The sequence below is a fragment of the Coregonus clupeaformis genome, chromosome 29 (genome assembly GCF_020615455.1).
Source record: "Coregonus clupeaformis isolate EN_2021a chromosome 29, ASM2061545v1, whole genome shotgun sequence".
Taxonomy (NCBI): Eukaryota; Metazoa; Chordata; class Actinopteri; order Salmoniformes; family Salmonidae; genus Coregonus; species Coregonus clupeaformis.
Window position 1 is genome coordinate 50742548 of NC_059220.1, and position 23970 is coordinate 50766517.

The following is a 23970-nucleotide window of genomic DNA, read 5'->3' on the forward strand; positions in this document are numbered from 1 at the left end:
ATATCTCTCTCTCTCTCGCCCGCTCGCCCTCTCGCCCTCTCGCCCTCTCGCCCTCTCGCCCTCTCGCCCTCTCGCCCTCTCGCCCTCTCGCCCTCTCGCCCTCTCGCCCTCTCGCCCTCTCGCCCTCTCGCCCTCTCGCCCTCTCGCCCTCTCGCCCTCTCGCCCTCTCTCTCAACAGTGCAATGCTAAACATAGTAGCCAACCACAGTTTGACCACCCTGTGGTGAACGCACTGTGCTGTAGAAACAATTGTTGGCATTACAACTGACAGAGTTATGTGCAATGGTGTGAGAGGACATCAACGTTGTTGCAGATTAATGATATATTATGTATTATGTAGCCTTCTGTACAGAGGGGTATACTACGAAGCAATCTAGATCTACTCTACTGGTCAAAAGTTTTAGAACACCTACTCATTCAAGGGTTTTTCTTTATTTTTACTATTTTCTACATTGTAAAATAATAGTGAAGACATCAAAACTATGAAATAGCACATATGGAATCATGTAGTATCCAAAAAAGTGTTAAACAAATCAAAATATATTTTATATTGGAGATTCTTCAAATAGCCACCCTTTGCCTTGATGCCACATTTACATTTGTTCCAAAATCAAAATGAAAGAAAGGTTACAGTATCTTGCAAATTCAGCAGGCTATTGTTACTTTGGTGTGCTTTGGTGTGGTTATCAATGCACAAGCACCTTTTTTTCCCAATCCTGTCTAGTGTCATACAAATGTTTTGCTGTGTGTGAATTTTCTAATGCATTTGTCACTAAATGTGTAATATGATAGGTATTTTAACATGACAATTTTGTTATACAGAAAAACACATGTGATTAATAAAATATTTAATAATTTATCTTCCTCAAATGAAGTGGATGATGACGCAATCATCTGATTTCATTGGTCCTCAACATGCGGCTCAGACACTTCAGTGACGATAAATGAGCAGCTTAGATCTGAAGGATTCTTTGCCATAAAAATTTACCTAGCTAAAAGGTGAGCCACTTTTGTTAATGTACATGTTAATGTTCATGTTAATTTAGTTAATTCCAAAAAATTTACACATTTCAAAGTTCTACCTCTTTTCCACAGCTTAGTGCCCTATAAAATCAACTTAGTACAAGATTAATTAAATGATTTGAATATATTCAAAAATGTATTGATTTGCACAAGTTCCCCACACAACATATGAAAATAATGCATCAGTGATTTGTATTTCTTGTAACTTTATGCGTTTTGTCTATCACTTTGTATAAACAATTAGCAATGCTAATATTAACAGTTTTAAGGGTAGACAGAAATCCTTCCACAAAAACCTTCTCAACTAAATGTTAACTGGAAAGTAGGCCTATATGGCAGAATGATATCATGATTATTGGTATCAATTTTGCAAACTCCACCATCACATGTGCAGTAAACATTGCTAGCCAAACACATTCCTCTCCCACTAGGTGCACACTTGAATGAAATAATATACGTTTTTTTTTTTGTATTTTGGTGTGATTTATGCATTGACATGAACTCAGAACATCCAATTTTCTTCTTTCTCTATAAATAATTTTAATTTTGACAGTGAACATTTTGGAAATTACAAAGAAATACAACATTTAAGAAGCAGTTAGGGCCCTAACTGGTCTGTTAACTATTGTCTTTCTCCCTACCTCCCTCCCTCCCCACCAACCACATTTACAGCATATATTTGTAGATTGTGCTCACACATAGCCCTCTCATAAGGCCAATGCTTTGATACATCGGCACACCAGACTGCCCGTGTGGAGCTTTCTCTTACATCAGTCCCGACACCATAAGGTGACTTATGGGATAGGCTGCTTTGAAGACGTCAGCCATTTGCATTCAAAGGGATGGGTTTAGCCCCACCGCCTGATGCTCGGATCAAAACTTTACCAACAGCAGAGCAGGGGGAAGTGCGGCCCATCCTCTTGACCCACAAGTCTTTGAGAAACCTAATTTGCACTCATAATGCCACATGTAAATCCCCTCTGATATAATGCCATAGGATATTCACCAACCTGTCATGTCATTATGGCGACTGTGTTTGCATAAAGAAATTGGATCTTTTTAGAAGGCTACTTACTTCCTGCAATTTGCTTATTTTTTATTCAGGTGGTAACTCTGAGAAAAGTATAATGCCAGTGCAAGGGCATGGGAAAGACAAAAGTTAACACAAGCTGATATCGCTGCCACTTCATTTATTTCACACTTTCATTACTGTTGCGATCTTTCTGATGCAGTTTGGCTAAAGATGAATATGAACTCGATGCAATGGCAGAACGAAGACAAATAAAGTGTTAATTATAGTTTCATTGATTTCATGCTTATTTTATGGCATAGACTCTGCTGCTACTTAGTTGTAGCTACAATCTGTGCTAGCATCAGCCAAGTGAACATGACTCAGTGCTTGGCTGCAGAGTTTCCCCAACCTGCTACAACATGATGGATTTGTTTTGCTGTTAGTTGTCTGGTTGTGGCTCTGATGCTGATAGCAAAATTGGATAAAACTTCAATGAAGCCTGCAATGTGCGAAATGGATGACATGAACATGAAATTGTAAACATATGAATTTTGGTTGAACTTTTACGGCTCCACACTTGTTGGGGAGCAAACAATGCCCAGCCTTGGACAAGGCACTGAGCTGACATTGGTCACTAAGTAACTTAGGCGGGTTGGAAAGAAGCAGAATGCTACACGGAGGTCCCGGAATCTCATTAGCTGTGTTGTGTTGCAGTGAATCAAAGCAGAGGTGTTCTTGGCACTGGCTACATCTGCAACCCTGGCAGTCTAGAAAGTTATCATGCTCAATAACACCCCACACAGCTAAAGGAGTGTCTCGACGGGATATTGAGAGATATTCTGTGGAATTCTTGGTGGCATTGACTTGAAGTGTTGTACCATAATGGATTCATGACACAGTCATTTGTCTGACACTGCATAGCATGTCATGGCTGTTTAAAACGGTATCTTATCTCATTATCCCAATACACTTTTCCTGGTGAGGCATCTGAAGAGAAAGCAATATCACTGCAAAAACATTTTATGGGGGGTTAGATCAGCTTTCATATTGCAGATACACTACAGTCGTGGTCAAAAGTTTTGAGAATGACACAAGTATTGGTCTTCACAAAATTTGCTGCTTCAGTGTTATGAGATATTTTTGTCAGATATTACTATGGTATACTGAAGTATAATTACAAGCATTCCATAAGTGTCAAAGGCTTTTATTGACAATTACATTAAGTTTATGCAAAGAGTCAATATTTGCAGTGTTGACCCTTCTTTTTCAAGACCTCTGCAATGCTGTCAATTAACTTCTGGGCCACATCCTGACTGATGGCAGCACATTCTTGCATAATCAATGCTTGGAGTTTGTGGGTTTTTGTTTGTCCACCCGCCACTTGAGGATTGACCACAAGATCTCAATTGGATTAAGGTCTGTGGAGTTTCCTGGCCATGGACCCAAAATGTTGATGTTTTGTTCCCCGAGCCACTTAGTTATCACTTTTGCCTTATGGCAAGGTGCTCCATCATGCTGGAAAAGGCATTGGTCGTCATCAAACTGTTCTTGGATGGTTGGGAGAAGTTGCTCTCAGAGGATGTGTTGGTACCTTAATGTGCTTCTTCTTGAGCCACTCCTTTGTTGCCTTGGCCGTGTGTTTTGGTTCATTGTCATGCTGGAATACCCATCCATGACCCATTTTCAATGCCTTGGCTGAGGGAAGGAGGTTCTCACCCAATATTTGAAGGTACATGGCCCCGTCCATCGTCCCTTTGATGCAGTTAAGTTGTCAGGTTCCCTTAGCAGAAAAACACCCCCAAAGCATAATGTTTCCACCTCCATGTTTGACGGTGGGGATGTTGTTCTTGGGGTCATAGGCAGCATTCCTCCTCCTCCAAACACGGCGAGTTGAGTTGATGCCAAAGAGCTCGATTTTGGTCTCATCAGACCACAACACTTTCACCCAGTTCTCCTCTGAATCAAATAGCCCTTACACAGTCTGGAGGTGTGTTGGATCATTGTCCTGTTGAAAAACAAATGATAGTCCCACTAAGCCCAAACCAGATGGGATGGCATATCACTGCAGAATAATGTGGTAGCCGTGCTGGTTAAGTGTGCCTTGAATTCTAAATAAATCACAGACAGTGTCACCAGCAAAGCACCCCCACACCACAACACCTCTTCCTCCATGCTTTATGGTGGAAATACACATGTGGAGATCATCCGTTCACCCACACCGCGTCTCACAAAGACACGGCGGTTGGAACCAAAAATCTCCAATTTGGACTCCAGACCAAAGGACACATTTCCACCGGTCTAATGTCCATTGCTCGTGTTTCTTGGACCAAGCAAGTCTCTTCTTCTTAATGGCATCCTTTTGTAGTGGTTTCTTTGCAGTTATTCGACCATGATGGCCTGATTCACACAGTCAACTCTGAACTGTTGATGTTGATATGTGTCTGTTACTTGAACTCTGTGAAGCATATATTTGGGCTGCAATTTCTGAAGCTGGTAAATCTAAGGAACTTATCCTCTGCAGCAGAGGTAACTCTGGGTCTTCCATTCCTCTGGCGGTCCTCATGAGAGCCAGTTTCATCATAGCGCTTGATGGTTTTTGCGACTGCACTTGAAGAAACGTTCAAAGTTCTAGACATTTTCCGTATTGACTGACCTTCATGTCTTGAAGTTATGATGGACTGTCATTTCCCTTTGCTTATTTGAGCTGTTCTTGCCATAATATGGACTTGGGCTTTTACCAAATAGGGCTATCTTCTGTATACCCCCCCCTCCCCAACCACACACCTTCTCACAACCCAACTGATTGGCTCAAACGCGTTAAGAAGGAAATCAATTCCACAAATTGACTTTTAAGAAGGCACACCTGTTCATTGAAATGCATTCCAGGTGACTACCTCATGAAGCTAGTTGAGAGAATACCAAGATTGTGCAAATCTGTATTCAAGGCAAAGAGTTGCTATTTGAAGAATCTCAAATATAAACTATATTAACACTTTTTTGGTTACTACATGATTCCTTATGTGTTACTTCAAAGTTTTGACATCATCAATATTATTCTACAATGTAGAAAATAGTCAAAATAAAGAAAAACCCTTGAATGAGTAGGTGTTTTACAACTTTTGAACGGTAGTGTATTTGGGGAGTTTCTCATATACTTCTCTGCAGATACTCTCAAGCTCTGTCAGGTTGGATGGGGAGCGTTGCTGCACAGCTATTTTCATGTCTCTCCAGAGATGTTCGATCGGGTTCAAGTCCGGGCTCTGGCATTCAGAGACTTGTCCCGAAGCCACTCCTGCGTTGTCTTGGCTGTGTGCTTAGGGTCGTTGTCCTGTTGGAAGGTAAACCTTCGCCCCAGTCTGAGGACCTGAGCACTCTGGAGCAGGTTTTCATCAAGGATCTATCTGTACTTTGCTCCGTTCATCTTTGCCTCGATCCTGACTAGTCTTCCAGTCCCTGCTGCTGAAAAACATCCCCACAGCATGATGCTGCCATCACCATGCTTCACCGTAGGAATGATGCCAGGTTTCCTGCAGATGTGACTCTTGGCCAAATAGTTTAATCTTGGTTTTATCAGTCCAGACAATGTTGTTTCTGATTGTCTGAGAGTCTTTAGGTGCCTTTTGGCAAACACCAAGCGAGCTGTCATGTGCCTTTTACTTAGGAGTGGCTTCCACCTGGCCACTCTACCATAAAGGCCTGATTGGTGGAGTGATGCAGAGATCATTGTCCTTCTGGAAGGTTATCCCATCTCCACAGAGGAACTCTAGAGCTCTGTCAGAGTGACCATCAGGTTCTTGGTCACCTCCCTGACCAAGGCCCTTCTCCCCTGATTGCTCAGTTTGGCCGGGAGGCCAGCTCTAGGAAGAGTCTTGGTGGTTCCAAACATGTTCCATTTAAGAATGATGGAGGCCACTGTGTTCTTGGGGACCTTCAATGTTGCAGAAATGTTTTGGTACCCTTCTGCAGATCTGTGCCTCAACACAATCCTGTCTCGGAGCTCTACGGACAATTCCTTCGACCTCATGGCTTGGTTTTTGCTCTGACATGCACTGTCAACTGTGGGACCTTTTACAGACAGGTGTGTGCCTTTCCAAATCATGTCCAATCAATCAATTGAATTTACCACAGGTGGATTCCAATCAAGTTGTAGAAACATCTCAAGGATGATCAATGGAAACAGGATGCACCTGAGCTCAATTTCAAGTCTCATAGCAAAGAGGCTGAATATTTATGTAAATAAGGTATTTCTGTTTTTTTATGTTTTATAAATTTGCAACAATTTCTAAAAACCTGTTTTCACTTTGTCATTATGGGGTATTGTGTGTAGATTGCTGAGTTTTTTTATTTATTTAATCCATTTTAGAATTAGGCTGTAACGTAAGAAAATGTGGAAAAAGTGAAGGGGTCTAAATACAGTACCAGATCAATGTGCAGAGGTACAAGGTATTTGAGGTAGATACAGTATGTACATGAAGGCAAGGTAAAGTGACTAGCCATCAGGATAGATAATAAGAGTAAAATAAAGAACAGAGCAATAGCAGCAAATTATGAATTTAAAAGTTTATGTGTGTGTGAGAGCGTGTGTAATGTGTATGTATGCATTTTGTGTGATGTTTGTATGTAGTGTATGTCAATGTGTGTGGATTTTGTGTGGGAGTGTCAATGTACTGTGTGTGACTGAGCATGTATATGGTTTGTATATAAAATCGAATGAGTGTGCATAGGGTCAGTGCAAGATAGAGTTACCATTAATTGACAATTTAGCAGTCTGGCTATTAAGCAGTCTTATGGCTTGGGGGTAGAAGCTGTCTTGGAGACTGTTGGTACAAGAGCCGATGCTCCGGTACTGTTCGGCGGACGGTAGCAGAGTGAACACTCTATGGCTTGGGTGGCTGGAGTCTTTGGCAATTTTTTGGGCCTTCCTCTGACACCGCCTGATATAGAGGTCCTGGATGGCAGAGACCTCGGCCTCAGTGATGTTCTTGGCTATCCGCACCACCCTCTGTATCGCTTTGCGAACAACTAAACAAATAAAGTATGAATCACTTATTAGAGCTTGAATTAGTTATTATGCTTGCACAAGTTCAAAACTGATGAATTATGTCTGGGAGCAACCGGAAGGTGGATAAATGAATCAGTTCGCTCCTCTCACTTATCATTCACTAGCAGTATACATTTGCATTCATTCTCTTAAATCTCTTAAAATAGCATATACACTTCTGTTTGTATGTCTGGACTGTCTGCTTGTCTTGGTGAGAATCTTAAATTAATAAAATACTAAAATAGTCTTCTTCAGTTTGTGTGCTTATTAGTATTTTACATATAACATTTTCACACGTACCAACAAACGTGAGTGATCATTCTACAGTGGTCCATGCAGCGTACGCTCAAACAGGTGTGATTAGAACGCTTATTTAGAACGTCCAGTTTCGATTGGCGCAACAGTCAGCATTTGAGCTACCCACACTGTTTTTTCACAGAAACATTTTGCACAAACACAGTCCTTACTAAGTTATGTCCTGAATGTGACCAGTTTATTTTTGGATGCAATGTTCAGACATTCACAGAAGTAGCGACAGCGTACACAATCATCCAAAACCGGGAAATGTAGGCTACATTAGTCCTAGTGCTAACTGAGGAAAGATTGACGAAACACAAGTGGTCATACTTAGATAAGATCGGCTGACAGAAACCACACTACGAATTACCAAATAGCAATTACTATTTATAAAAATGTAAAGCCTCCCACTCCTCTTTCTATTCTGGTTAGAGCCAGTTTGTGCTGTTCTGTGAAGGGAGTAGTACACAGCGTTGTAAGAGTTCTTCAGTTTCTTGGCAATTTCTCGCATGGAATAGCCTTCATTTCTCATAACAAGAATAGACTGACGAGTTTCAGAAGAAAATTCTTTGTTTCTAGCCATTTTGATCCTGTAATCAAACCCACAATTGATGATGCTCCAGATACTCAACTAGTCTCAAGAAGGGCAGTTGTATTGCTTCTTTAATCAGCACAACAGTTTTCAGCTGTGCTAACATAATTGCAAAAGGGTTTTCTAATGATCAATTAGCCTTTTAAAATGATAAACTTGGATTAGCAAACACAACGTGCCATTGGAACACAGGACTGGTGGTTGCTGATAATGGGCCTCTGTACGCCTATGTAGATATTCCATAAAAAATCTGCCGTTTCCAGCTACAATAGCCATTTACAACATGAACGATGTCAACACTGAATTTCTGATCAATGTGATGCTATTTTAATGTCCAAAAAATGTGCTTTTCTTTAGAAAACAAGGACATTTCTAAGTGACCCCAAACTTTTGAACGGTAGTGTGTGTGTGTGTGTGTGTGTGTGTGTGTGTGTGTGTGTGTGTGTATATATATATATATATATATGCTGAGGGGAGGGCGGCTCATAATAATGTCTGGAACGGAGCAAATGGAATGTCATCAAAAACATGGATGGTTCGCTCCTCTCACTTATCCTAACTTGGTTGGTTTGTTTCTTTTAGGTGACCCGAAGGACGTAACCAGAAGGAAGTGACAGCAGAACGTCAACTGTCAGCAGAACATAATGACAGCAATTCAGGAATGAGGTTTTGTAACAGGATGACCGCCACTGATGATCGCCATTAAAAGAGTATGAGGCCAACTACCGGACCTAAGCAACTTTCCATCTAGCCCCATCTCACTCTGTAAGTACATAAAAAAATCTACAACATATAAACACACTACAACCCAACACACTCATACTTTACTGTTGACTTACAGTGCATTCGGAAAGTATTCAGACCCCTTGACTTTTTCCACTTTTTGTTACGTTACAGCCTTATTCTAAAATGGATGAAATTGATTTTTTCCCTCAATCTACACACAATACCCCATCATGACAAAGTGAAAACAGGTTTTTAGACATTTTTACAAATGTATTAAAAATAAAAAAACAGATACACCTTATTTACATAACTATTCAGACCCTTTGCTATGAGACTTGAAATTGAGCTCAGGTGCATCCTGTTTCCATTGATCATCCTTGAGATGTTTCTACAACTTGATTGGAGTCCACCTGTGGTAAATTCAATTGATTGGACATGATTTGGAAAGGCACACACCTGTCTATAAAAGGTCCCACAGTTGACAGTGCATGTCAGAGCATAAACCAAGCCATGAGGTGGAAGGAATTGTCTGTAGAGCTCCGAGACAGGATTGTGTCGAGGCACAGATCTGGGGAAGTGTACCAAAACAGCAAAACCTCAGTGTTCAGCAAAACCTCAGTGTTCTCACTTACAAAATTGGATTAGGGCCAAAGCTATCTCCGGTCTCCTTCTCTCCATCTCTCTCCGTCTCTGTCTCTCTCTCTCTGGGAATATTGCTGCCTTTTTTAAAGTGCTCACAGCAGAGCTCATTGTCCCTCCCCCATTATCCTGGGGACAACGCTGCCGTGACATTGAGCTAATTTTGCTTTTGGGGGGAGAATAAAACGATACGGAGTTCAGGTGAGCGATATGGAAGAAAGGAGGCGCCATACACCCCCCGAGACTGCGGGATGTTTATGAATAAAACCCAGAATCGGCTGGCCAGATTGAGCCAATTCATCAAACGTGGCGGTGGGGAGACATGGCGGGCTTTAAGCTTTCTGTTCCCTCTCCTGGGAAAGAGGGCACACTCCTCTTTGGAGTTTGGTTCTTTGACAAGAGACTGAGCTTTGGGCACGGATAAAAGCAGAAAGATGAAGCAATTTGGGAAAGAGAGCCCCTCGTTTCCCTCGCTGAAGAGGAAACTTCCTATTCAATGCAGTGTAAATTCACTAGGGTTGGTAGGAGCAGGCCTTTTCAATATTCTACCTCTGTGTCAGTACTTTATCAAACACAAGTACTAAGACCTCAGTGAGCAAAAAAATCATGAAACAATGAAGTTGTAGTAGAAGTTTCAAGTGTAAGTGCAGTGAAATGCTTTTCTTGCAAGTTATTTCCCAACAATGCAGTATTAAGTATCAGTAGTACTATAAAAAAGTAAAGTAGAACAAAAACACATGAGAAATAGAAAAAGAAGAACATGAGAAAGTAAGTAAGCTATAATGCCTTCATAAACTATTCATACTCCTTTACTTTTGTTGTGTTACAGCCTGAATTCAAAATGGATTAAAACATGTTTTCTCACCCATCTACACACAATACCCCATAAAGACAAAGTGAAAACATGTCTTTAGATTTTTTAGCAAATCTATTGAAAATGAAATACAGAAATATCTCATTTACATACGTTTTCACACCCCTGAGTCAATACTTTGAATAAGCACCTTTGGCGGTGATTACAGCTTTGAGTCATCTTGGGTATGTCTGTATCAGCTTTGCACATCTGGATTTGGGGATTTTCTCCCATTCTTCCTTGCAGATTTTCTCAAGCTCTGTTAAATTAGATGAGGAGAGGTGATGAACAGCAATCTTGAAGTCTTTCCACAGATTTTCTATAGGATTCAAGTCTGGGCTTTGGCTGGGCCACTCAAGGACTTTCACTTTCTTCTGAAGCTATTTCAGCTTTGCTTTGGCTGTATGCTTGGGGTCAATGTCCTGTAGGAAGGTACATATTCACTCCAGTCTAAGATGAAGCATGGTGATGGCAGCATCATACTGTGGGGATTATTTTCAAAATTCAGGTCGCACAGGTACCTCAAGTTGCGTGTGCTTGTGAGTATCAGAATTCTGTCTGACCCAGATCCACGTTCATGCTGGAGGAACAGCTCTCCTTTGTAGCCCTTATAGCGGTCAGGGACGAGTTTGGAGAGGGATGTAGGTATAGAGGGTGCCGCGTTGTTCTTTTGTTGGCACCAACTTCTTCATGTTCTTCAGAGAGGGCATTTCTCCCCAAAAAGACGCAGGCAAGCCATGTGTTCCACGGTCCACAACTTGCTCGGTTTCTTCCTGGGTCTCCAGGCTTCTCTCCTTCAGGCCATTTATCGCCTTTCAGATCCGAATCTGAGCATTGTCCAGAACATGGTTATGTTCTCCAGAGAACTTGGAGATAACCCCGTCAGTGAAGCTTATGTGACCTCGACATTATAAAGCCTCATATTCAGTGCACTTCCAGAAGGACTAGCAGTCTGTCATTCCCGTCTGTAGGTGTAGCCTTCATGCGCCAGGATATTTTTTCCACGCACAGAAATGATACATTTGGGTTCCATTGCTTGTTCTGACCTCATCTAAGAAGAATTAATGCTGAGGGTAGCAATGCAATATATTTTTAAGCAGAAATATTTTGATTATTAGCATATGAAGGACTTGCAATTTGATTGCTGGACTATCGAAGCTATCCATCCAACCCAGTTATTCAGATCCGGCAGTTCAAGGAGGATAGTTTCAAAGGTAATCAATTGGGCCTAGTTATCATTCACTAGCAGTATACATTTGCATTCATTCTCTTAAATCTCTTAAAATAGCATATACACTTCTGTTTGTATGTCTGGACTGTCTGCTTGTCTTGGTGAGAATCTTAAATTAATAAAATACTAAAATAGTCTTCTTCAGTTTGTGTGCTTATTAGTATTTTACATATAACATTTTCACACGTACCAACAAACGTGAGTGATCATTCTACAGTGGTCCATGCAGCGTACGCTCAAACAGGTGTGATTAGAACGCTTATTTAGAACGTCCAGTTTCGATTGGCGCAACAGTCAGTGTTACGAACCCCGTGGCTTTGAACGTCTAGGGTGATGGACATGAGACCCGTAACATAATGCATGTAAATTATAAGTGTGGCATGGAACAGTGAGAACAAATATGACACAACTACCATGAACTACCGTCAAACACAAATGGTTTATTTCTGAACACAAGGTAAAGGATTGGGAAAAAGGGCTGAGCAGGACCCAAGAAATGAAACAATAGTGTAAAACACCCCTAAACTGATCTTGCCTGCCTCAAGAACCGCTAGGCTACTGCTACCATACAAAAATACAGTGGGTGGTCCGCTCAGGTCTAACTAGTGTTTATAGACAGTTCTTTCTACGGGAAATGTATGCCCAAGGGCAGCTAGCTCAAACTCCCCTTTTCCCAGAAACACACAATAGTTACCAAACAGAGTAACCAGCAACTTAGTGAGTACTCTAAACAAAGGACATCACAGTATCCATTACTCACATACAAAACAGTAGTCTAACAGAATTACCAATCATAGTAAACAGCAACTTAGTGAGTAATCAAAAACAGGACACCACCGTGTCCATACTCACATACGGGAAATATTCTCTCTCTCTCTCAACAAACACAAGACTGGTTTTTATACAATGGGATGTGTGATTGAACAAACGAGTAACAGGTGGTGCAATGCACAGGAATGTTCACTGATTGGTCCAATCAGCAGACACCTCAACGACCACCAATCAGGAACATACAGGACACCTGTGATTAGGGCAGAAGGAGAGAAACACACAAAAACACAGGATACCTGTATCCGTAACACTCCCCACCCTTAAAAGAGCAAACCACAATGGTTTGCGACACACGTACTATCACAACACCCAAATTCACAAATCATCCTGCCGGGATAACAAAAAAACCTAGATCATTACACACGAGACAAAGCATCTGCCAACACATTATCCAACCCCTTTTTGTGGCGGATCTCCAAATTATAATTTTGCACGACAAGTGCCCAACGCATAAGGCGTTGGTTCTGGTTGTACATCCGGTGGAGAAAAACTAAGGGGTTATGGTCAGTATAAACTATCACTGGTAATGCACTGGAACCAACAAACTTCAAAGTACTGCAGAGCTAACAACAAAGCTAGAGCTTCTTGTTCAATGGTGGAATAGTTTGTCTGACATTTGTTAAATTTCCGTGAAAAATAACAGACAGGATGGTCCACTCCACTCTGGTCTTGCTGCAGTAGAACAGCCCCAGCACCTCTGGCACTTGCATCTACCTCCAGTTTAAACGGTCGTTCAAAATCTGGCGCAGCAAGAACAGGAGTACTACATAAGAGTGCTTTAGCAGTGTTGAAAGCAGTACGACACCCTTCAGACCATACAAATTTTCTCGCCGGACTGAGCAAATCCGTTAATGGAGCAACTACAGCAGCGAAATTTTTACAGAAACTACGGTAGTAGCCAACCATCCCTAAAAAACGGCGTAGCTCTCTTCTGGTGGTAGGTGCGGGACATGCGTTTATAGCCGAGACCTTGGCATCTACAGGGCGCACCTGACCATGGCCGACCTGTTTACCAAGATAAGTAACAGTGGCCTTCCCAAACTCGCACTTTGCTAAGTTCAGGGTTAGAGAAGCGGTTGCTAGACGTTCACACACTACCCTTAGAGTGTTAACATGATCAGACCACTCAGTTGAATAAATTACCAGATCATCAAGGTAAGCACTACAATTAGGAACTCCAGCCAATACTGTGTTAACCAGGCGTTGGAAAGTGGCTGGTGCGTTCCGCATCCCAAATGCCATGACAGCATATTGTAGGAAGTGATCTGGGGTCACAAAGGCAGAGATGTCGGAGGCACGTGGGGTTAACGGCACCTGCCAGTAACCTTTTAGAAGATCTAGTTTGGTTACATAAGTAGCAGCACCAACAGTATCAATACAGTCATCCAGTCTGGGTAACGGGAACGAGTCGGGCACTGTGACAGCATTGACCTTCCGATGGTCCGTACATAATCTGGATGTCCCATCAGGTTTAGGAACCAGAATGCACGGAGAACTCCAAGGACTTGAACTTGGCATAGCCAGGTTATTCTCCAGCAAATAACCGACCTCACCCCTCATTATCTTTCTCTTAGAGACGTTGACACGATAAGGATGTTGCTTGATAGGTGCAGCGTTTCCAACATTAATGTCATGTTCTAACACATTTGTACATGTAGGAACATCATTAAAAAGACATGGAAAGCTGTGTAATAGTCTCACAATATCATCTGACTGTCTGTCCGTTAAATGAATCAGGCTTGACGGGAGAGACAGCAGCATCTCTGAATTGGGCAATCTAGCACACTGCTGCTGAGTATTGCGCAACTCCAAACCATCTCCGTCCACATCATTAACATGACCTCCCACTACAGCCGTAGCAGCAATAGAGACAGCCGACTCGGCCAGTTTCTCTGGACTGTCTACCTGAGTGACGGGTCTGGTGTGGTATGTCTTCAACATGTTAACGTGGCACACACGAGATTGGCGTTTTCTATCAGGAGTCTGTATCACGTAGTCAGTTTCACTTAGTTTCTTTTCAATGACATAAGGACCAGAGAAACGTGCTGACAATGACGCTCCTGGCACAGGCAACAATACAAGAACTTCGGTCACCTGGCTGCAGTGAACGAGAAACAGCCTGTGTGTCATAGTGTCGTTTCATCCGTTTCTGTGAGGAAGACAGCGCTTCCTTTGCTAGAGCACAGGCAGCATGTAGGCGCTCACGAAAGCGACTAACGTAGTCCAACACATTTTCTTTCACACACAACTCTTGTGACAAAAACTGATCCTTAAGGACTTTCATAGGTCCTCTCATGGTGTGTCCAAACACCAGTTCAGCTGGGCTGAACCCTAGGGATTCCTGTACTGTCTCATGGACAGCAAACAAAACTAGAGGAACTCCCTCATCCCAATCTTTCTCAGATTCCAAACAATATTTACGGAGCATAGACTTCAGGGTCTGATGCCAACGTTCAAGTGCACCCTGAGACTCTGGGTGATATGCGCTTGACACACAGTGTGTAACTGACAAGGATTTTAACACTTGTTTGAACAGTGTAGAAAGGAAATTCGTACCCTGATCAGTTTGTATCACCTTAGGTAACCCAAAAGTTGAGAAGAATTTGATCAACGCTTTACTCACCACCGGAGCAGTAATCCTTCGCAGAGGAATGGCCTCTGGGTACCTGGTGGCCACACACATAATTGTTAACATAAACTGGTTACCAGATTTTGTTTTTGGTAATGGTCCAACACAATCAACCATCACATGTTCGAAGGGTTCACCTATGGCCGGTATGGGACAAAGAGGAGCGGGGGAAATAACCTGGTTCGGTTTCCCAGTTACTTGACAGGTGTGGCAAGTCCGACAGAACTGAGCCACATCTTGCTTTAAACCAGGCCAAAAGAAATGTCGCAAAACACGATCATAAGTCTTGGTGACTCCCAGATGTCCGGACCACTGGTGATCATGAGCGAGGGATAAAACATTTTGTCGAAAGGCTGTAGGAATCACTATTTGGTAAACAGCATTCCAATCTTCGCCAGCGTCAACATGGGATGTCCATTTACGCATGAGGAGATTACCATCAATGAAGTATGCCATGTTTTTCTTCTTTAGCTCCTCCTCTGAGACAACACTAGAAAAACATTTAGCCAGGCTAATGTCAACCTGTTGGTTAGCGATCAGCTGCTCACGAGTAACTGGTAACTGTATGGCCTCAGCAACAAGTTCCACATCCTTCTTCCTTTCTCTGGGCTGTTGGTCAGACTGCACCAGCTTACCAGAGGTAGCACCCGAACTATCCTCTGGGTCACACTCTCTGAATAGAATCGTGTTCGACAAATCTATCACTTCACCCACTTGTCGTGCTTGAGCACGTGTGACAGCACAAGCGGGGAACACATCTGGATAACCCTGTGCCAGCTCCTCGGAGAGAGACTGGTCACTTTTATCCAATACCTCCAATATGGGTATCACCTTTCCTCCGGCAATATCGTTGCCCATTATAAATGTCACACCTTTTACTGGCAACATAGGACGTACGCCCACTCTGAACAATCCACTGACTAACTCAGAGTGTACGTTCACAAAGTGCAATGGCACTGGGACAAATCCCATTTCAATTCATTGTACTAACACACTGGAACCACAATATGTATTATTAGACAAGGGCAACACATCAGCTAGTATGAACGACTGCGCCGCACCAGTATCTCTGAGGATTCTAACTGGACGCTGAGACGCTTCGTCATCTGATATAGAAACAAACCCCTCAAAAATGAACGGTTCATAACTGTGATCTGGGACAGGGACTTTCAAACCACATTCACTATGAGGCCTCTGTCTTGATTCCGGCCTTACAACCGTACGAATCAGCCCAACACCCGTTGGCGGCCTGGCGTGCTGAGGCACCCCCGGTTTGCGTTTAAGCAAAAAGCAATCACTAACCAAATGTCCCACCTTATGACAATAGAAACAGTGACGCCCATCTTTTGGGCGTGCTGGACGTACTGCTGGTCGACTAGGACTAAAAGTTAGCAACTCCGCAGCCCTGCTCTCCGTACGAGCCGAAAACACGCTCTTATGCGTCAACACATTCGTCTGCCAATACAGACGCTTCCGACAGTGAGGATACTTTCTGTTCGTTCAAATGAACTACAATGCGTTCCGGTACGCAATTTTTAAACTCTTCTAACAAGATTAACTCCCATAGAGAGTTAAAATCAGTTACCTTACTAGCACTGTGCCATTTGTCAAACAGATTTCCTTTGTCTCTAGCAAACTCCACATAAGTCTGAGTAGGAGACTTTTTATGAGACCTAAATCTCTGTCGATATGCCTCAGGAACAAGCTCATAGGCACGAAGAACAGTAGCTTTGACCCCTTCATAATTCAAACTGTCTTCAAGAGGTAGCGCTGCCAGAACCTCTTGGGCTTTACCTGTTAGTTTACACTGAAGTAATAGGCACCATACCTCTTCGGGCCATTTCAATGCTACCGCTATACGTTCAAACACACTGAAATAGGAATCAACCTCTGACTCCCTGAACACAGGTACCAAGGTGATCTGCCTACTAATATCAAACGTAGCAGACGACACAGCTGGTGAGGATGGCTCACTAGCAGGCATAGTATGAGCAGAGACTAACCTCGCTGTTTCTGCCTCTAGTTCCATTCTACGCATCTCCAGTTCTTGATCAAGCCTACGCGTCTCCAGTTCCATCTTACGCGTCTCCAGTTCCATCTTACGCGTCTCCAGTTTGTCTAGCCTGATTTGTACCCGCTCTTCCGCCTCCATTTGGAGCCGTGTCAAGCGGACATCCATCCTGGCATCACTGTCAGTCAGTGGGGAGAGTGGGTCATAACGGGGCAATGTGGCTGGAGCCTTAGCCTCGTCCTCAGACACTGATGGGCTTACAGGAACAGCCACCACCTCCCCTACAGGAGCAGCAGACTCAGGCGGCGGTAACTCAAGCACTCGCTCGCTCAACAATATTTCTAACACTACTTTCCTCACTTCTGCTTTCACTAAACCCCTCGGTATGGGTGCAGAAAAGTGGTCAGCCAAAACCTGTAGATCCACTCTACGGCAATTCTCAAAAACCTCCCACGTAGGGTTTTCCAAAAATTGCCTCCAACTCAAAAGTAGCCATCCTCCTAGCAACACGAGCCGTCGACTACTGAACACACAAAAAAAACAGGTAGTACAGCTGCCAAGCTCAACACTGAACCAGACACTTACTAATTTGCATGAGTAGCATGGGATAGATCCCAGACGAGCCCCCACTTTATGTTACGAACCCCGTGGCTTTGAACGTCTAGGGTGATGGACATGAGACCCGTAACATAATGCATGTAAATTATAAGTGTGGCATGGAACAGTGAGAACAAATATGACACAACTACCATGAACTACCGTCAAACACAAATGGTTTATTTCTGAACACACGGTAAAGGATTGGGAAAAAGGGCTGAGCAGGACCCAAGAAATGAAACAATAGTGTAAAATACCCCTAAACTGATCTTGCCTGCCTCAAGAACCGCTAGGCTACTGCTACCATACAAAAATACAGTGGGTGGTCCGCTCAGGTCTAACTAGTGTTTATAGACAGTTCTTTCTACGGGAAATGTATGCCCAAGGGCAGCTAGCTCAAACTCCCCTTTTCCCAGAAACACACAATAGTTACCAAACAGAGTAACCAGCAACTTAGTGAGTACTCTAAACAAAGGACATCACAGTATCCATTACTCACATACAAAAGAGTAGTCTAACAGAATTACCAATCATAGTAAACAGCAACTTAGTGAGTAATCAAAAACAGGACACCACCGTGTCCATACTCACATACGGAAATATTCTCTCTCTCTCAACAAACACAAGACTGGTTTTTATACAATGGGATGTGTGATTGAACAAACGAGTAACAGGTGGTGCAATGCACAGGAATGTTCACTGATTGGTCCAATCAGCAGACACCTCAACGACCACCAATCAGGAACATACAGGACACCTGTGATTAGGGCAGAAGGAGAGAAACACACAAAAACACAGGATACCTGTATCCGTAACAGTCAGCATTTGAGCTACCCACACTGTTTTTTCACAGAAACATTTTGCACAAACACAGTCCTTACTAAGTTATGTCCTGAATGTGACCAGTTTATTTTTGGATGCAATGTTCAGACATTCACAGAAGTAGCGACAGCGTACACAATCATCCAAAACCGGGAAATGTAGGCTACATTAGTCCTAGTGCTAACTGAGGAAAGATTGACGAAACACAAGTGGTCATACTTAGATAAGATCGGCTGACAGAAACCACACTACGAATTACCAAATAGCAATTACTATTTATAAAAATGTAAAGCCTCCCACTCCTCGTTCTATTCTGGTTAGAGCCAGTTTGCGCTGTTCTGTGAAGGGAGTAGTACACAGCGTTGTAAGAGTTCTTCAGTTTATTGGCAATTTCTCGCATGGAATAGCCTTCATTTCTCATAACAAGAATAGACTGACGAGTTTCAGAAGAAAATTCTTTGTTTCTAGCCATTTTGATCCTGTAATCAAACCCACAATTGATGATGCTCCAGATACTCAACTAGTCTCAAGAAGGGCAGTTGTATTGCTTCTTTAATCAGCACAACAGTTTTCAGCTGTGCTAACATAATTGCAAAAGGGTTTTCTAATGATCAATTAGCCTTTTAAAATGATAAACTTGGATTAGCAAACACAACGTGCCATTGGAACACAGGACTGGTGGTTGCTGATAATGGGCCTCTGTACGCCTATGTAGATATTCCATAAAAAATCAGCCGTTTCCAGCTACAATAGCCATTTACAACATGAACAATGTCAACACTGAATTTCTGATCAATGTGATGCTATTTTAATGTCCAAAAAATGTGCTTTTCTTTAGAAAACAAGGACATTTCTAAGTGACCCCAAACTTTTGAACGGTAGTGTGTGTGTGTGTGTGTGTGTGTGTGTGTGTGTGTGTGTGTGTGTGTGTGTGTGTGTGTGTGTGTGTGTGTGTGTGTGTATATATATATATATATATATATATATATATATATATATATATATATGCTGAGGGGAGGGCGGCTCATAATAATGTCTGGAACGGAGCAAATGGAATGTCATCAAAAACATGGATGGTTCGCTCCTCTCACTTATCCTAACTTGGTTGGTTTGTTTCTTTTAGGTGACCCGAAGGACGTAACCAGAAGGAAGTGACAGCAGAACGTCAACTGTCAGCAGAACATAATGACAGCAATTCAGGAATGAGGTTTTGTAACAGGATGACCGCCACTGATGATCGCCATTAAAAGAGTATGAGGCCAACTACCGGACCTAAGCAACTTTCCATCTAGCCCCATCTCACTCTGTAAGTACATAAAAAAATCTACAACATATAAACACACTACAACCCAACACACTCATTCTTTACTGTTGACTTACAGTGCATTCGGAAAGTATTCAGACCCCTTGACTTTTTCCACTTTTTGTTACGTTACAGCCTTATTCTAAAATGGATGAAATTGATTTTATTTTTATTTTTTTTTAACCTCTGACCATTACCATTAACTCGGGAGCTTAGCATGTCTTGGGGGTATGATCTTTGTTCCTCTGTAACTTTCTCACTCATCATTATTCACAATTCATTCAGGATTATCTGTAATCATGGTAGCATCCTCATTAATGTAGAAGTGTTTAGAAACATATTCTATTCCTATTTACAATAAAAGTGACTTGAAAATGACACTACAACAAGTGTGTAGTCACAAACTAGATGCAGTCATTGCGTGCTAGTAATATGGGACCAAATGCTAAACTTTTAACTACTTTATTTATAAGAATCTTTAGGGGTGTGAATAATTTTTGGGGTGTCAATAATTGTTATCCTTACCTTAAAAAATAAAACATTACGTGTTAAACAAAATATATTTCTATGAGCAATTGTATTAGTATAAAATAATATAATTTCCCAATATAGGTCAGTATTTGAATTACTGCTCATCTTTATCAAGGGTGTCAATAATTTTGGACCCCACCATTATGTGAACGTGACTGTTTGGCTGCTTTTAGACAGGCAGCACAATTCAGATTTTTTTTTCTCACTAATTGGTCAGCTCTGAATTTTTTTTGATGTTAGAAGATATGATGTCATTGGTCAAAAGACCAATTAGTTGAAATAATATCAGAATTGGGCTGCCTGTGCCTGTGTAAACGCAGCCATGTGGTGCATGTTCGCCATGTGTGATCTGACGATTTAAAATGTGATATCTGTCATAATATGTTGAAAAGAATGGGAGCCCTGCAGGGGTATGGTCTAGCCTAGAGCGGTTAGTTATGGCGACCGCCTATGGTGTATGAATTTCTGTGTGAGCATGTGATCGAATTCCGGTTTCTCAATATTTTCTTTATCCTTTCCTGTCTGTCCATTTTACCTCCAATAAAATAAAACAAATAATAAAGAGAGACAGAGAGAGAAAAAGAGAGAAAAAGTGATAAACACAATAGAGGGAGCTGGAAAGCAATTGTGGATTGGATGAATGTGGTCATGTTTTAAGAGATTCTGGGGTGTAAAATGGAGCAAGGGAGATAATAGAATGGTAGAAAGAGATGGTTTGAGATCTTGAGAAAGAGAAAGACAAGCATTGATAGCAGAGTCGTAAAGAAAAACACCAGATATTGTGAGCTACCCAGTGACAACCATTTGAAGGCATGGAGGCTCAAGGCCATGAAAGAATCACTTGTTATTGATTTGCAAGCAACCATAGTCTAACTTACAGGCTAACCATAGTCTACCTTCTGTATTCCTGTTGGCCTGTGTACACAGCCTGGTCTCATAGACTAGACATACATAGTAAATGTAAATCCAGGACACTCAAATTAGTATGATATGTTACGTTTGGTATGGTTACATAAGACAGATGGTTACTTAAGGCAAAAACAAAAGTAGGGTGGTTGGTCGGGCATGTAACATGAATATCTAGCAACCAAAAGGTTGCGAGTTCGAATCTCATCACTGACAACTTTTGAATTTTAGCTAATTAGCAACGTTTCAACTTCTTACTACTTTTTAGCTATTTTGCAAGTATTTAGCATGTTGGCTAACCCTTCCCCTAACCCTAACCTTAACCTTTTTAGCTAACCCTTCCCCTATCCCTTTAATATAACTCCTAAACTGAACCCTAGCCCCTAACCCTAACCCCTAGCTAACATTAGCCAGCTAGCTAACATTAGCCACCTAGCTAGAATTCTTAACATATCATAAGTTTGAGCAAATTCTTAACATATAGTACATTTTACAAATTCGTAACATATTAGACGTTTTGCAAATGCGTACCATATAATACGAATTGTAATTTGGAACATATCTTACGAAATGGGTGATGGACATCCACAAATTAATACATCAAATCAAATCAAATCAAATCAAATCAAATTTTATTGGTCACATGCGCCGAATACAACAGGTGCAGACATTACAGTGAAATGCTTACTTACAGCCCTTAACCAACAGTGCATTTATTTTAAACAAAAAAGTAAGAATAAAACAACAACAAAAAAGTGTTGAGAAAAAAAGAGCAGAAGTAAAATAAAGTGACAGTAGGGAGGCTATATATACAGTAAAATAAAGTGACAGTAGGGAGGCTATATATACAGGGGGGTACCGTTGCATAGTCAATGTGCGGGGGCACCGGCTAGTTGAGGTAGTTGAGGTAATATGTACATGTGGGTAGAGTTAAAGTGACTATGCATAAATACTTAACAGAGTAGCAGCAGCGTAAAAAGGATGGGGTGGGGGGCAGTGCAAATAGTCCGGGTAGCCATGATTAGCTGTTCAGGAGTCTTATGGCTTGGGGGTAGAAGCTGTTGAGAAGTCTTTTGGACCTAGACTTGGCACTCCGGTACCGCTTGCCGTGCGGTAGCAGAGAGAACAGTCTATGACTAGGGTGGCTGGAGTCTTTGACAATTTTGAGGGCCTTCCTCTGACACCGCCTGGTATAGAGGTCCTGGATAGCAGGGAGCTTTGCCCCAGTGATGTACTGGGCCGTACGCACTACCCTCTGTAGTGCCTTGCGGTCAGAGGCCAAGCAGTTGCCATACCAGGCGGTGATGCAACCAGTCAGGATGCTCTCGATGGTGCAGCTGTAGAATTTTTTGAGGATCTGAGGACCCATGCCAAATCTTTTTAGTCTCCTGAGGGGGAATAGGCTTTGTCGTGCCCTCTTCACGACTGTCTTGGTGTGTTTGGACCATGATAGTTCGTTGGTGATGTGGACACCAAGGAACTTGAAGCTCTCAACCTGTTCCACTACAGCCCCGTCGATGAGAATGGGGGCGTGCTCAGTCCTCTTTTTTTTTCCTGTAGTCCACAATCATCTCCTTTGTCTTGGTCACGTTGAGGGAGAGGTTGTTGTCCTGGCACCACACGGCCAGATCTCTGACCTCCTCCCTATAGGCTGTCTCATCGTTGTCGGTGATCAGGCCTACCACTGTTGTGTCGTCGGCAAACTTAATGATGGTGTTGGAGTCGTGCCTGGCCATGCAGTCATGGGTGAACAGAGAGTACAGGAGGGGACTGAGCACGCACCCCTGAGGGGCCCCCGTGTTGAGGATCAGTGTGGCAGATGTGTTGTTACCTACCCTTACCACCTGGGGCGGCCCGTCAGGAAGTCCAGGATCCAGTTGCAGAGGGAGGTGTTTAGTCCCAGGATCCTTAGCTTAGTGATGAGCTTAGAGGGCACTATGGTGTTGAATGCTGAGCTGTAGTCAATGAATAGCATTCTCACGTAGGTGTTCCTCTTGTCCAGGTGGGAAAGGGCAGTGTGGAGTGCTATAGAGATTGCATCATCTGTGGATCTGTTGGGGCGGTATGCAAATTGGAGTGGGTCTAGGGTTTCTGGGATTATGCTGTTGATGTGAGCCGTGACCAGTCTTTCAAAGCACTTCATGGCTACAGACGTCAGTGCTACGGGTCGGTAGTCATTTAGGCAGGTTATCTTAGAGTTCTTGGGCACGGGGACTATGGTGGTCTGCTTGAAACATGTTGGTATTACAGACTCAGTCAGGGACATGTTGAAAATGTCAGTGAAGACACTTGCCAGTTGGTCAGCACATGCTCGGAGTACACGTCCTGGTAATCCGTCTGGCCCTGCGGCCTTGTGAATGTTGACCTGCTTAAAAGTCTTACTCACATCGGCTACGGAGAGCGTGATCACATAGTCGTCCGGAACAGCTGGTGCTCTCATGCATGCTTCAGTGTTGCTTGCCTCGGAAGCGAGCATAGAAGTGGTTTAGCTCGGTCTGGTAGGCTTGTGTCACTGGGCAGCTCGCGGCTGTGCTTCCCTTTGTAGTCTGTAATAGTTTTCAAGCCCTGCCACATCCGACGAGCGTCAGAGCCAGTGTAGTATGATTCAATCTTAGACCTGTATTGACTCTTTGCCTGTTTGATGGTTCGTCGGAGGTCATAGCGGGATTTCTTATAAGCGTCCGGGTTAGAGTCCCGTTCCTTGAAAGCGGCAGCTCTACCCTTTAGCTCAGTGCGGATGTTTCCTGTAATCCATGGCTTCTGGTTGGGGTACGTACGGTCACTGTGGGGACGACATCATCGATGCACTTATTGATGAAGCCAGTGACTGATGTGGTGTACTCCTCAATGCTGTCTGAAGAATCCCGGAACATGTTCCAGTCTGTGCTAGCAAAACAGTCCTGTAGCTTAGCATCTGCGTCATCTG

General features: G+C 42.7%; 1 protein-coding gene across 1 annotated transcript in view; it reads left to right on the forward strand.

Moving 5' to 3' along the window:
- LOC121545188 (leucine-rich repeat and fibronectin type-III domain-containing protein 2) overlaps positions 1-23970 on the forward strand; it is a 195846-nt gene that overhangs the window by 39776 nt on the left and 132100 nt on the right. The window contains exons 2-3 of the mRNA XM_041855647.2: positions 8548-8730; positions 19428-19610. The gene's annotated coding sequence lies outside the window, so the exon portion shown is untranslated. The remainder of the gene's footprint in view (positions 1-8547; positions 8731-19427; positions 19611-23970) is intronic.